Source organism: Leopardus geoffroyi, chromosome B4 (genome assembly GCF_018350155.1).
Source record: "Leopardus geoffroyi isolate Oge1 chromosome B4, O.geoffroyi_Oge1_pat1.0, whole genome shotgun sequence".
Lineage (NCBI taxonomy): Eukaryota > Metazoa > Chordata > Mammalia > Carnivora > Felidae > Leopardus > Leopardus geoffroyi.
In genome coordinates this window covers 43,666,354-43,680,391 of record NC_059341.1, presented here as the reverse complement: position 1 = coordinate 43,680,391, position 14,038 = coordinate 43,666,354, and positions in this window count along the sequence as shown.

Genomic DNA, 14,038 nt, shown 5'->3' with positions numbered 1-14,038 from the left:
ATCGCCTTACCAAGAAACATGCTAGTGGTTTTCAGAGAAGAACGACACCTGGTTGGAGAGCCCAACAATGTGCAAAGAAAAACATAACTGCTATGGTCATGACCCAGAATCCAAACAAACACGTGAGGACTTGAATACATGCCTGGAAATGTCCATAGTTGGCTAGTTAGTTAGTAAGGGAATTGTCTCTGCAATTATGTTTTTGTTATTCCTTTCTGTGACATAACAAAAAAAAAATACTAATAATCCATTGTGAGAAGAGGACTTTGAGTCAGTCATTGAGTAACGACCCATTGGTTACTATCTTTAGTTCCTAGGAAACATAACAGACAGGTGCCTCTCCACCTGAGGGTATCATAGAGTGAACTAGCAGAGATAGTCAAGGATTTTTTGCTGTCAAAGAGCCTTTCGGAAAAATGCTCAAATATCCTATCAGCAATGCTGTAATGTAATTTTGCGGTGTTGTTCAAGTTTAGAAGATCTTCATTGCTGTTTCCCAAATGACGTATGACCTGCTCTTCACACAGGGCTTCTAATGGGGATGTCCTTAGCTCCACGACAAAGCATTGGCCGGAACTTGACTCTTAGCTGTACCCGCCGGCAGTTCTTTATTTTCACCGCCCGTTGGGCAGGACTCAACACCATCCCCTGTCACCATCACAAATCCTTCATTCCAGAGCATAATAGGACGCATATGTGTTACTGAAGGTTTATAGAGGGTTTAATCAGAGAGGATCATAGTGCATAGGATACGCCATTTTTTTAAAACGACATTTCTTGCTTCCATGCCATTTATTTCTTGAAAGCAGAGCAGACAGCTGATCTCCTTGATGTCACCCCTGCCTTCCAGGTATTGCTTCAGGAGAATCACACAACTTTAAGGGTATCTGGCTCCGGAAGTTCACCTACCCAGCAGCATGCCTTGAGTTCACACTGTCGGCGGCGTAAGCTTCAAGAACCTTCCCCTTTATTTATCTTTCTTCAATCGTGTGTTTCGTGTCTACACATTCTAGTCCATTCTTCTTAACCTACTCTCTTAAACAGGACGTATGGAACAAAATGAAATGTGGGCTAATGATTTACTCTGAACACGGACTTTAAAGCCATACCGTAATATAATGAAGGCTTCACGAAAAACGGGTCCACAGGGTTGTACAACTCCAAATTAAGGGACTCAAAGTGACAAGACTTTTGTGTAAATGCATCTGCTTTTTATTGCTGCTGTCATCCCTTGCTGCTGAAACTCCTGTTCCTCTGTAGGCATATTTTCATCCCTTACTTCTCATCCACTATTTATATATAGCTTGTGAACCGACCAAAGAGTCAAGCCCCTTGGAATTGTGCATAGTACAACTACAAAACTGATTTTGAATCCAGATCGGAATGGGACACGCTTCTGAAAGGTACATATTAGCTTTATTTTGAGCACATTGTTTCAGCAGACCTCTATAAATTGGCAGGGTATTTTAAAGTATTTATGTCTCTGCTTATTAATTTATATTTTTTTATTTTGAACTCAATTACAGGACTTTTTCCTCAAATAAAATTTAGTCAAATGTTTTAACTCTTGAGTAGTATACAGTTTCTGGTGACTGAATGCACATTTCCTAATGTATAGAAGCAGCGTGTGTCAAAGATGTCCTGGGAGTGATTCAGTTAATAGGGTCCCATATTTTCCCTTTTACAAATAAGGCTGCGGGGCGCCTGGGTGGCTCAGTCAGCTAAGCATCCGACTTTGGCTCAGGTCATGATCTCATGGTTTGTGAGTTCCAGCCCCAGGTTGGGCTCTGTGCTGACATCCCAGAACTTGATGCCTGCTTCAGATTCTGTGTCTCCTTCTCTCTCTGCCCCTCCCTTGTTTGCACTCTGATTCTCTCCTTCTCAAAAATAAATAAACATAAAATTTAAAAGGAAAAAACAGATAAGGCTGCAAGATACATTACTGCATGGGTACTTATTCTGAGATTTTCTCCCCATGAGAAAAGTACAAGTATATATACATTCATATATATATATATATATATATATATATATATATATATATTGCAAGTACATTCTTCAACTTTATTGGATATTGGCAAATTTTTCTTAAAAAGTACAAGTATATATATTCTTCAATATCTATATCTGTAGAAAGTATATATATATATATATATATATATATGTTCTTCAACTTTATTAGATATTGACAAATTTTTCTTAAAAGTAATTTAACTGGGACACCTGTATAATTGAGTCTATTAAATGTCTGACCCTTGGTTTCAGCTGAGGTCATGATCTCACAGTTTGTGGGTTCAAGCCCCGTGTTGGCCTCTGGGCTGACAGTGATCATTTATACTTTTATTAGACAATAATGAGAATTATAGAAAATGATGGGTCCTTGACTCCTCAAATATTGCCTCTCTTATTTTTTTCTTTTATTTTTTTCCCCTAGAATTTTTATTAGACATTTTCTGGAATGTTCTCATTCATCATTCAGGTTTTGAAATGTCTTACATATTTTTAATCTTTTTATTATCCTCAGTTTTAACTGAATCAGTTGTTCCCGACTTCATTAAAAAATTTATATTATGTTTTTCATTTGTGAAAGCTGTATTTTAGCTCAGGTCATGATCTCAGGGTCATGTGCTTGAGCCTCACATGGGTCATGTGCTTGAGATTCTCTCTCTGCCCCTCTCTGCTGCTCACATTCTCTCTCTCTCTCTAAAAATTAATAAGTAAATAAATAAATAAGTTCTTGTTGTGGGTTCTTCTGTTTCTAATCCTCCTGTTTGTTGCTTCTGTTGACTCAGATAGTGTTTTTGGTTTTCTATTATGAACTAACCTTCGGTATGAATTTTTCCACATTGTGGAAGTGTCACTCCAGAATAGTTTTTTTTTTTTTAATTTTTTTTTAATTGACGTAAAATCGGCATAATGTAAAATCAACTCTTTTAAAGTGGATAACTCAGGGCTCCTGGGTGGCTCAGTCGGTTGAGCATCCAGCTTCGTTTCAGGACGTAATCTCACAGTTAATGAGTTCAAGCCCCACATCGGGCTCTGTGCTGACAGCTCAGAGCCAGGATCCTTCTGATTCTGTGTCTCCCTCTCTCTTTCCATCCCTTCCCTGCTCGTACTCTCTCTCTCTCTCAAAATAAATAAACATTAAAAAAAACAAGTTAAAGTGAATAACCCAATGGCATTTAGTTCATTCGAAACATTGCTAAACCACCACCCTTACCTGGTTCAAAATCATTTCGATTATCACAAGAGGAACCCTCATACTCATTAAGCAGTTGCGCCCCATTTCTTACCACCACACGTAGCCCCTGTCAACCACCAAGCTGCACCAGTTTCTGTGTTTTCACCTCTCTGGATATTTCATATATACGGAGTCCTACACTGGGTGACCTTTTTTGTGTGGCTTCCTCCACTTAGCATAATGTTTTCAAGGATTATCCACATTGTAGCATGTGTCAGTGCTTCATTTTTTTTTATGTCTAAATAATACTCCAACTCCAGAATCGCTTTGCATTTGTTTCTGCTCATCACCGTGGACTTATTGATGGTTTAACATCAGTGTGTGTGTGTGTGTGAGTTTCATGCCCCTGTGTGTCAAGACCAAAAGAAAACAAAGCATATATATCAAAATCAAGAGGAGAAGCTCCAGCCCTTTTTTGCTTTCTGCTGTAGGCTCGAGTGCCTTACGTCAAGATGGGCAAGTTCATGGAACCTGGAAAAGTGGTGCTGGTCCCGGCTGGACACTACTCTGGACACAGAGTGGTTATCATGAAGAACATTGATAATGGCACCTCAGACTGTTCATGCAGCCATGTTCTGTTGGCTGGAATTGACTGCTATCCACTCAAAGTGACAGCTGCCATGGGCAAGAAGAAAACGCCTAGAGGTCAAAGACCAAGTTCAAGTCTTAGGTGAAAGTTTGTAACTACAATCAGCTCGTGCCCACAAGGTACTCTGTGGATATCCTCTTGGACAAAACTGTCACGTGAGTGGGGCAGGGGCAGAGAGAGAGGAAGACACAGAATCTGAAGCAGGCTCCAGACTCTGAGCTGTCAGCACAGAGCCCAACGTGGGGCTCAAACTCGGGACCACGAGATCCTGACATGAGCCAAAGTGGGACACTTAACCGACTGAGCCACCCAGACACCCCTACAGGGACCATGCTCTTAAATGTAAGGCCCAACAGGGAGGAGCCAAGATAACAGAACAGCAAGGAAGTTTTTTGCGTGTCTCGTGTCTATGAAATACAGCCAGACCAAAACTAAACCATCCTACACACCTAGAAAACTGATTGGAGGATTAACACAACAATCTGCACAACCTGAACCACAGAATTCAGCAGATACATGGTGTGGAGAGGTGAACTTGGGAAAACAGAAGCCGCGGAGGGCAGGGAGCCACTTTTGCATGCAGAGAGAAGACAGAGATGGGGGGGGGGGAGAATACGGGAAAAGCACCCCTCCCCAAAAGCAGCTGGAGAGAAGTTGAAAATTGGAAACAGCCACGAGGACTGAACTAAAAAGGGAGAAAGGAGAGGGTTTAAATTCCATTGAGACTATAAACAGGGGGAGTACAGAGTCTGCAACTCTGCAGCTCAATACGTGGTGCTAATCTGGTGGATAAGGCAAATCCCCAGGAGCAGAGTAGGTCCAGGAGGTTCTCGGGGCACACTGGGAGAAGCGGTTCCACTGTTGGAAGCACATTTGGTAGAGGCTGTGAGGCCACCTGGGCCCAGCAGACCCCAGAGAACGGCCACATTCGCTGGTGCTAGAACAAGGTCGTTGGGGTGCCAGATGTGTGTTGTGATTTTCCATAATCCCTGAAAAACTGCTGCTACACTGTCTCACGAACTTTTTCTGGGGCGGGCTGGCACCTGGCTGCAGTCTCTGGGCATCGGCAGCAGCACGGTTCTGCAAGCGTTCCTGGGTGCAGCCAGCACCCAGCCATTGTTCGGTGAGACCCTCCGCAGAGGGGCGGAGCAGGTCAAAGCTACAGTCCCTCAGAAGTGGGGGACGGGGGAAGGCAGCCACATCTGAGACAAAACGCGGGAGGGAGGTGCTACTTGGGGCTTGGTCACAGACAGCGGTGGAAGTGCAGAGTGGAGAGAAGCTGAAGATGAAGGATGGGTGCATGATTGCTGATCGGGGAGAACAGAGTTCTGATGCTAGAGACTGGGTAGCTGGGTGACATCATTTTCACCGCTCCCGTGCATGCGCATACACACCTACAAGCACCACAACAATCCACCCCAGTAGGCTAGCAGCGCCATCTGGAGGATAACGGAGCCGTTACACGGAGCCCTGCCCAACTGGGCCAACCTCCCTCTTCAAGAACACAAGTCTCACCGGCCGCTTAGTTTATGGACTATAAAGCACTTCATTGTTTGACTTCTAGGGGAAAACCAAGTAATTTCAGTCGTACTTCAGTTTGTTAGCTGGTCCAACTATTCAATTTATTTTCTTTCTTTTCTTTTTTTTCTCTTTTTTGTTTCTTTCCTTTTTCTTGAATACAGAAAGAGAAAAAAATTTTTATTTTTAATTTTTATTAAAAATATTTCCTTTGATTTTTTTCTACTATATTTTTAACTTATGTGTAAATTTTTTCAAATTCTATTTTACTTCCATCATTTCATTTTAGTCTACTTCAGTGTATTCATTTTTTCAAATTTTCAAATGATTTCCTTTATTTTTCTTTTTTTACCCTTTTTTCTCTAATCTATCAAGCCACTTTCAACACCCAGACCAAACATACCTAGGTTCTAGCATCATTTATTCAATTTTGTGTGTGTGTGTGTGTGTTTAATTTTTTAATTTTAATAGGTTTTTAACTTTAATTTTTTTTTAATTTCAATTTTTCTACCTCATTAATTCCTTTTCTCCCTTAAAAATGATGAAACGAAGGAATTTACCCAAAAAGAAAGAGCAGGAATACACGACAGCCAGGGACTTAACCAACAGAGATACAAGCAAGATGTCTGAACCAGAATTTAGAATCAAGATAATAAGAATACTAGCTGGAGTTGAAAATAGATTAGAATCCCTTTCTGCAGAGATAAAAGAAGTAAAAACTAGTCAGGATGAAATAAAAACTGCTATAACTGAGCTGCAATCTCGAATGGATGCTGTGGTGGCAAGGATGGATGAGGCAGAACAGAGAATCAGTGATATAGAGGACAAACATATGGAGAATAATGAAGCAGAAAAAAAAGAGGGAGATTAAGGCAAAAGAGCACAATTTAAGAATTAGAGAAAACAGTGACTCATTAAAAAGGAACAACATCAGAATCATAGGGGTCCCAGAAGAGGAAGAGAGAGAAATAAAGGTAGAAGGGTTATGTGAGCAAATCATAGTGGAAAGCTTTCCTAACCTGGGGAAAGACACAGACATCAAAATCCGGGAAGCACAGAGGACTCCCATTAGATTCAACAAAAACCAAGCATCAATAAGGCATATCATAGTCAAATTCACAAAATACTCAGGCAAGAAGAGAATCATGAAAGCAGCAAGGGAAAAAGAGTCCCTAACCTACAAGGGACGACAGATCAGGTTTGCAGCAGACCTATCCACAGACACTTGGCATGCCAGAAAGGAGTGGCGGGATATATTCAATGTGCTGAATCAGAAAAATATGCAGCCAAGAATTCTTTTTTTTTTTAACGTTTATTTATTATTGGGACAGAGAGAGAGCATGAACAGGGGAGGGGCAGAGAGAGAGGGAGACACAGAATCTGAAGCAGGCTCCAGGCTCTAAGCTGTCAGCACAGAGCCCGACGCGGGGCTCGAACTCACGGACCGTGAGATCGTGACCTGAGCTGAAGTCGGATGCTTAACCGACCAAGCCATCCAGGCGCCCCTGCAGCCAAGAATTCTTTATCCAGCAAGGCTGTCATTCAAAATAAAAGGACAGATAAAAAGTTTCCCAGACAAACAAAAATTAAAGGAGTTTGTGACCGCTAAACCAGCCCTGCAAGAAAGTTTCAGGGGAACTCTCTGAGGGGAGAAAAGATGAAAAAAAAAAAAAAGATAAATGAATGAATGGATAAATAAATAAATAAATAAATAAGAAATAAATAAATACTAAAAGCAACAGAGATTAGAAAGGACCAGAGAACACCACCAGAAACTCCAACTCGACAAGCAACATAATAGCAATAAATTCATATCTTTTAGTACTCACTCTAAACATCAATGGACTCAATGTTCCAATCAAAAGACATAGGGTACCAGAATGGCTAAGAAAGCAAAATCCATCTCTATGCTGTTTACAAGAGACCCACTTGAGACCTAAAGACACCTTCAGATTGAAAATAAGGGGATGGAGAACCATCTATCACCCTAATGGTCAACAAAAGAAAGCCGGAGTAGCCATACTCATATCAGACAATTTGCACTTTAAAATAAAGACTTTATCAAGAGATGCAGAAGGGCATTATACCGTAATCAAGGGGTCTATCCATCAAGAAGACCTAACAGTTGTAAACATTTATGCACCAAATGTGAGAACACCCAAATATATAAATCAATTAATCACAAACATAAAGAAACTCATCGATAGTAATATCATAATAGCAAGAGACTTCAACACCCACTCACAGCAATGGACAGATCACCTAATCAAAAAGTCAACAAGGAAACAATGGTTTTGAATGACACACTGGACAGATGGACTTAATAGAATATTTCATCCTAAAGCAGCGGAATATACATTCTTCTCCAGTGCACGTGGAACGTAGTCCAGAATAGACCACATAGTGGGACACAAATCAGCCCTCAGCAAGTACAAAACGATCAAGATTATACCGTGCATATTTTCAGACCACAACCCTATGAAACTCAAAATCAACCACAAGAAAAAATTTGGAAAAGTAACAAATACTTGGAGACTAAAGAACATCCTACTAAAGAATGAATGGGCCAGCCAAGAAGGTAAAGAGGAAATTAAAAAGTGTATGGAAGCCAATGAAAATGATAACACCACAACCCAAAACCTCTGGGATTCAGCAAAGGCAGTCATAAGATGAAATTATATAGCAATTCAGGCCTTCCTAAAGAAGGAAGAAAGATCTCAGATACACAACCTAACCTTACACCTTAAAGAGCTGGAAACAGAACAGCAAATAAAACCCAAAACCAGCAGAAGATAGGAAATAATAAAGATAAGAGCAGAAATTAATGCTATCGAAACCAAAAAAAAAAAAAAAAAAAAAAAAACCAGTAGAACAGATCAATAAAATCAGAAGCTGGTTCTTTGAAAGAATTAACAAAATTGATAAACCACTAGCCAGTGTGATCAAAAAGAAAACGGGAAGGACCCAAATAAATAAAATCAAGAATGAAAGAGGAGAGATCACAACCAACACAGCAGAAATAAAAACAATAAAAGAGAATATTATGAGCAATTATATGCCAATAAAATGGGCAATCTGGAAGAAAATGACAAATTCCTAGAAATATATACACTACCAAAACTGAAACAGGAAGAAATAGAAAATTTGAACAGACCCATAACCAGTAAAAAAAATCACATTAGTAATTAAAAATCTCCCCAAAAACAAGAGTCCAGGGTCAGATAGCTTTCCAGGGGAATTCTACCAAACATTTAAGGAAGAGTTAACACCTATTCTCTTGAAACTGTTCCAAAAAATAGAAATGGAAAGAAAACTTCACACTCTTTCTATGAAGCCAGCATTACCTTTATTCCAAAACCAGACAGAGACCCCACTAAAAAGGAGAATATAGACCAATTTCCCTGATGAACATGGATGCAAAGATCCTCAACAAGGTATTAGCCAACCGGATCCAACAATACATTAAAAAAATTGTTCACCATGACCAAGTGGGATTTATTCCTGGGATGCAGGGCTGGTTCAATATCTGCAAGACAATTAACGTGATTCATCATATCAATAAAAGAAACGACAAGAACCATATGATCCTCTCAATAGATGCAGAGAAAGCATTTGACAAAATACAGCATCCTTTCTTGATAAAAACCCTCAAGAACATAGGGATAGAAGGAGCATACCTTGAGATCATAAAGGCATATATGAACGACCCAACGTTAATATCATCCTCAGTGGGGAAAAACTGAGACCTTTCCCCCTAAGGTCAGGAAGAAGACAGGGATGTCCACTCTCACCACTGTTGTTTAACATATTATTGGAAGTCTTAGCCTCTGCAATCAGACAACACAGAGAAATAAAGGGAATCCAAATCAGCCGGGAGGAGGTCAAGCTTTCACTCTTCGCAGATGACATGATATTCTATATGGAAAACCCAAAAGATTCCACCAAAAAACTGATAGAACTGATTCATGAATTCAGCAAAGTTGCACGATATAAAATCAACACACAGAAATCTGCAGTTCTCCCAGCACCATTTGTTAAAGAGGCTGTCTTTTTTTGATTGAATATTCTTTCCTGCTTTGTCAAAGATTAGTTGGCCATACTTTTGTGGGTCAAATTCTGGAGTGTCTATTCTATTCCATTGGTCTATGTGTCTGTTTTTGTGCTAATACCATGCTATCTTGATGATCATAGCTTTGTAGTAGAGGCTAAAGTCTGGGGTTGTGATACCTCCCACTTTGGTCTTCTTCTTCAATATTTGGCTATTTGGCGTTTTTGTGGTTTCATATAAATTTTAGGATTGCTTGTTCTAGCTTAGAGAAGAATGCTGGTGCAATTTTGATTGGGATTGCATTGAATGTGTAGATAGCTTTAGGTAGTATTAACATTTTAACAATATGTATTCTTCCAATCCATGAGCATGGAATGTTTTCCGATTTGTTTGTGTCTTCTTCAATTCCCTTCATATGCTTTCTATAGTTTTCATCACACAGATCTTTTACATCTTTGGTTAGGTTTATTCCTAGGTGTTTTATGATTCTTGGTGCAATTGTGAAAGGGATCAGTTTCTTTATTTGTCTTTCTGCTGCCTCATTAATTGTGTATAGAAATGCAACTGATTTGTGTACATTAATTTTGTATCCTGAGACGTTGCTGAATTCATGTATCAGTTCTAGCAGACTTTTGGTGGAATCTATCGGGTTTTCCATGTATAGTATCATGTCATCTGCAAAAAGTGAAAGCTCGACTTCATCTTTGTCAATTTGGATGCCTTTGATTTCCTTTTGTTGTCTGATTGCTGATGCTAGAACTTCCAACCCTATGTTAAACAACAGCAGGGAGAGTGGACATCCCTGTTGTGTTCCTGATCTCAGGGGGAAAGCTCTCAGTTTTTCCCCATTGAGGATGATATTAGCTGTGGGCTTTTCATAAATGGCTTTTATGATGTTTAAATATGTTCCTTCTATCCCGACTTTCTCGAGGGTTTTCATTAAGAAAGGATGCTGAATTTTGTCAAATGCTTTTTCTGCATCGATTGTCAGGATCATATGGCTCTTTTCTTTTATTAATGTGATGTATCACATTGATTGATTTGCAATTGTTGAACCAGCCCTGCAGTCCAGGAATGAATCCCACTTGATCATGGTGAATAATTCTTTTTAAATGCTCTTGAATTCGATTTGCTAGTATCTTGTTGAGAATTTTTGCATCCATATTCATCAGTAATACTGACCTGTAGTTCTCTTTTTTTTGCTGGGTCTCTGTCTGGTTTGGGAATCAAAGTAATGCTGGCTTCATAGAATGAGTCTGGAAGTTTTCCTTCCCTTTCTATTCTTTTGGAACAGCTTGAGAAGGATATGTATTATCTGTACTTTAAATGTCTGGTAGAATTCCCCAGAGAAGCCATCTGGTCCTGGACTCTTATTTGTTGGGAGATTTTTGATAACTGATTCAATTTCTTCACTGGTTATGGATCTGTTCAAGTTTTCTATTTCTTCCTGTTTGAGTTTTGGAAATGTGTGGGTGCTTAGGAATTTGTCCATTTCTTCCAGGTTGTCCAGTTTGTTGGCATATAATTTTTCATAGTATTCCCTGATAATTGCTTGTATCTCTGAGGGATTGGTTGTAATCATTCCATTTTCATTCATGATTTTATCTATTTGGGTCCTCTCCCTTTTCTTTTTGGGCAGCCTGGCTAGAGGTTTATCAATTTTGTTTATTTTTTCAAAAAACTAACTCTTGGTTTCATTTATCTGTTCTATTGGTTTTTTTTTTAGATTCTATATTGTTTATTTCTGTTCTAGTCTTTATTATTCCTCTTCTTCTGCTGGGTTTTGGGTGTCTTTGCTGTCCTTCTTCTAGTTCCTTTAGGTGTGCTGTTAGATTTTTTATTTGGGATTTTTCTTGTTTCTGGAGATAGGCCTGGATTGCAATGTATTTTCCTCTCAGGACTGCCTTCGCTGCATCCCAAAGCATTTGGATTGTTGTATTTTCATTTTCGTTTGTTTCCATATACTTTTAAATTTCTTCTCTAATTACCTGGTTGACCCATTCATTCTTTAGTAGGGTGTTCTTTAACCTCTATGCTTTTGGAGGTTTTCTAGACTTTTTCCCGTGGTTGATTTCAAGTTTCATAGCATTGTGGTCTGAAAGTGTGCATGGTATGATTTCAATTCTTGTATACTTATGAAGGGGTGTTTTGTGACCCAGTATGTGATCTATCTTGGAGAATGTTCCATATGCACTCGAGAAGAAAGTATATTCTGTTGCTTTGGGATGCAGAGTTCTCAATATATCTGTCAAGTCCATCTGATCCAATGTATTATTCAGGGCCCTTGTTTCTTAATTGATTCTGTCTCTAAATGATCTATCCATTGTAAGTGGAGTATTAAAGTCCCCTGCAATTACCAAATTCTTATCAATTAGGTTGCTTATGTCTGTAATTAATTGTTTTGTATATTTGGGGGCTCCTGTATTCAGCGCATAGACATTTATAATTGTTAGTTCTTCCTGATGGAATTATTATATAATGCCCTGTAATTATTATACAATGCCCTTCTTCATCTCTTGTTACAGCCTTTAATTTAAAGTCTAGTTTGTCTGATATAAGTATGGCTACTCCAGCTTTCTTTTGACTTCCAGTAGCATGATAGATAGTTCTCCATCCCCTCACTTTCAATCTGAAGGTGTTCTCAGGTCTAAAATGAGTCTCTTGTAGACAGCAAATAGATGGGTCTTGTTTTTTTATCCATTCTGACACCCTATGTCTTTTAGTTGAAGCATTTAGTCCATTTACATTCAGTGTTATCATTGAAAGATATGGGTTTTGAGTCATTGTGATATCTGTAGGTTTCATGCTTGTAGTGATGTCTCTGGTACTTTGTGGTCCTTGCAACACTTCACTCACAGAGTATCCCTTAAGATCTCTCGTAGGGCTGGTTTAGTGGTAATGAATTCCTTCAGTTTTTGCTTGTTTGGGAAAACCTTTATCTTTCCTTCTATTCTGAATGACAGACTTGCTGGATAAAGGATTCTTGGCTGTGTATTTTTTCTGTTCATCACATTGAAGATTTCCTGCCATTCCTTACTGGCCTGCCAAGTTTCAGTAGATAAGTCTGCTACTATTCTTATGTGTCTACCTTTGGATGTTAGGGCTTGTTTATCCCTAGCTGCTTTCAGAATTCTCTCTTTATCCTTGAATTTTGCCAGTTTCACTATGAAAGTCATGCAGAAGATCGATTCAAGTTAGGTCTGAAGGGAGTTCTCTGTACCTCTTGAATTTCAATGCCCGTTTCCTTCCCCAGATCAGGGAAGTTCTCAGCTATGATTTGCTCAAGTACACCTTCAGCCCCTTTCTCTCTCTTCTTCTTCTGGAATTCCTATGATACGGATATTGTTCCATTTGATTGCATCACTTAGTTCTCTAATTCTCCCCTCATACTCCTGGATTATTTTATCTCTTTTTTTCAGCTTCCTCTTTTTCCATAATTTTATCTTCTAACTCACCTATTCTCTCCTCTGCCTCTTTGATCTGTGCTATGGCTGCCTCCATTTTATTTGCACCTCATTTATAGCATTTTTTAATTCCTCATGACTATTTCTTGATCTTTGTAGCAATAGATTCTCTGCTGTCCTCTATGATTTTTTTCAAGGCCAGCGATTAATCTTATGACTATCATTCTAAATTCTTGTTCTGTTATATTGCTTAAATCGGTTTTGATCTATTTGTTAGCTGTCGCTACTTCCTGGAGTTTCTTTTGAGGAGAATTCTTCCGTTTCATCATTTTGGGCAGTCCCTGCGGTAGCTCCAAACTGCAGGGCACTTCCCCTGTGCTGTCTGGAGTAAATTGTGCTGTTGGGTGGGCCGTAGTCAGACCTGATGTCTGCCCCCAGCCCCCCGCTGTGGCCACAGTCAGACCAGTGTGTACCTTATCGTCCCCTCTTCCAGGGGCAGGACTCATCGTGGAGTGGTGTGGTCCCTGTCTGGGCTGCCTGCACACTGCCAGGCTTGTGGTGCTGCTTCAATGGGATCTGGCCAAGGGCATATTAGACGGCGTGGATCCGCAAGGTGAACAAGGGCAGGAGAGGCAAGCTTAGCTAGCTTTGCCACCGGTGGTCCCCTGTGGGGGGGGACCCTGCAGCACCGGGAGGGAGAAGACTCTGTTTTTTTGTTCGTCTCTTTCTTTGTTTTGTTTCTTCAACTCCACATATGAGTGAATCATATGGCATTTGTCTTTCTCTGACTTATTTCACTAGGTTATCATATCCTCTATCTCCATCTGTGTTGTTGCAAACGGCAAGATTTCATTCTTTTGTTGGCAAGTAATATTCCATTATGTGTGTGTATACACACACACACACACACACACACACACACACACACAGACCACTTCTTCTTTAACCACTTATCTATCAATGAATACTTGGCATGTCTCTAGAGGCAAGGTAAACCACACACACACACACACAGACCACTTCTTCTTTAACCACTTATCTATCAATGAATACTTGGCATGTCTCTAGAGGCAAGGTAAACAGCAAAATGAACTACTGGGATTTTGTCAAGATAAAAATTTTCTCCACAGCAAAGGAACAATCAACAAAACTAAAAGGCAATCTGTGGAATGGGACAAGGTATTTGCAAACAATATATCTGATACAGGGTTAGTATTCAAAATCTATAAAGAAGTTAT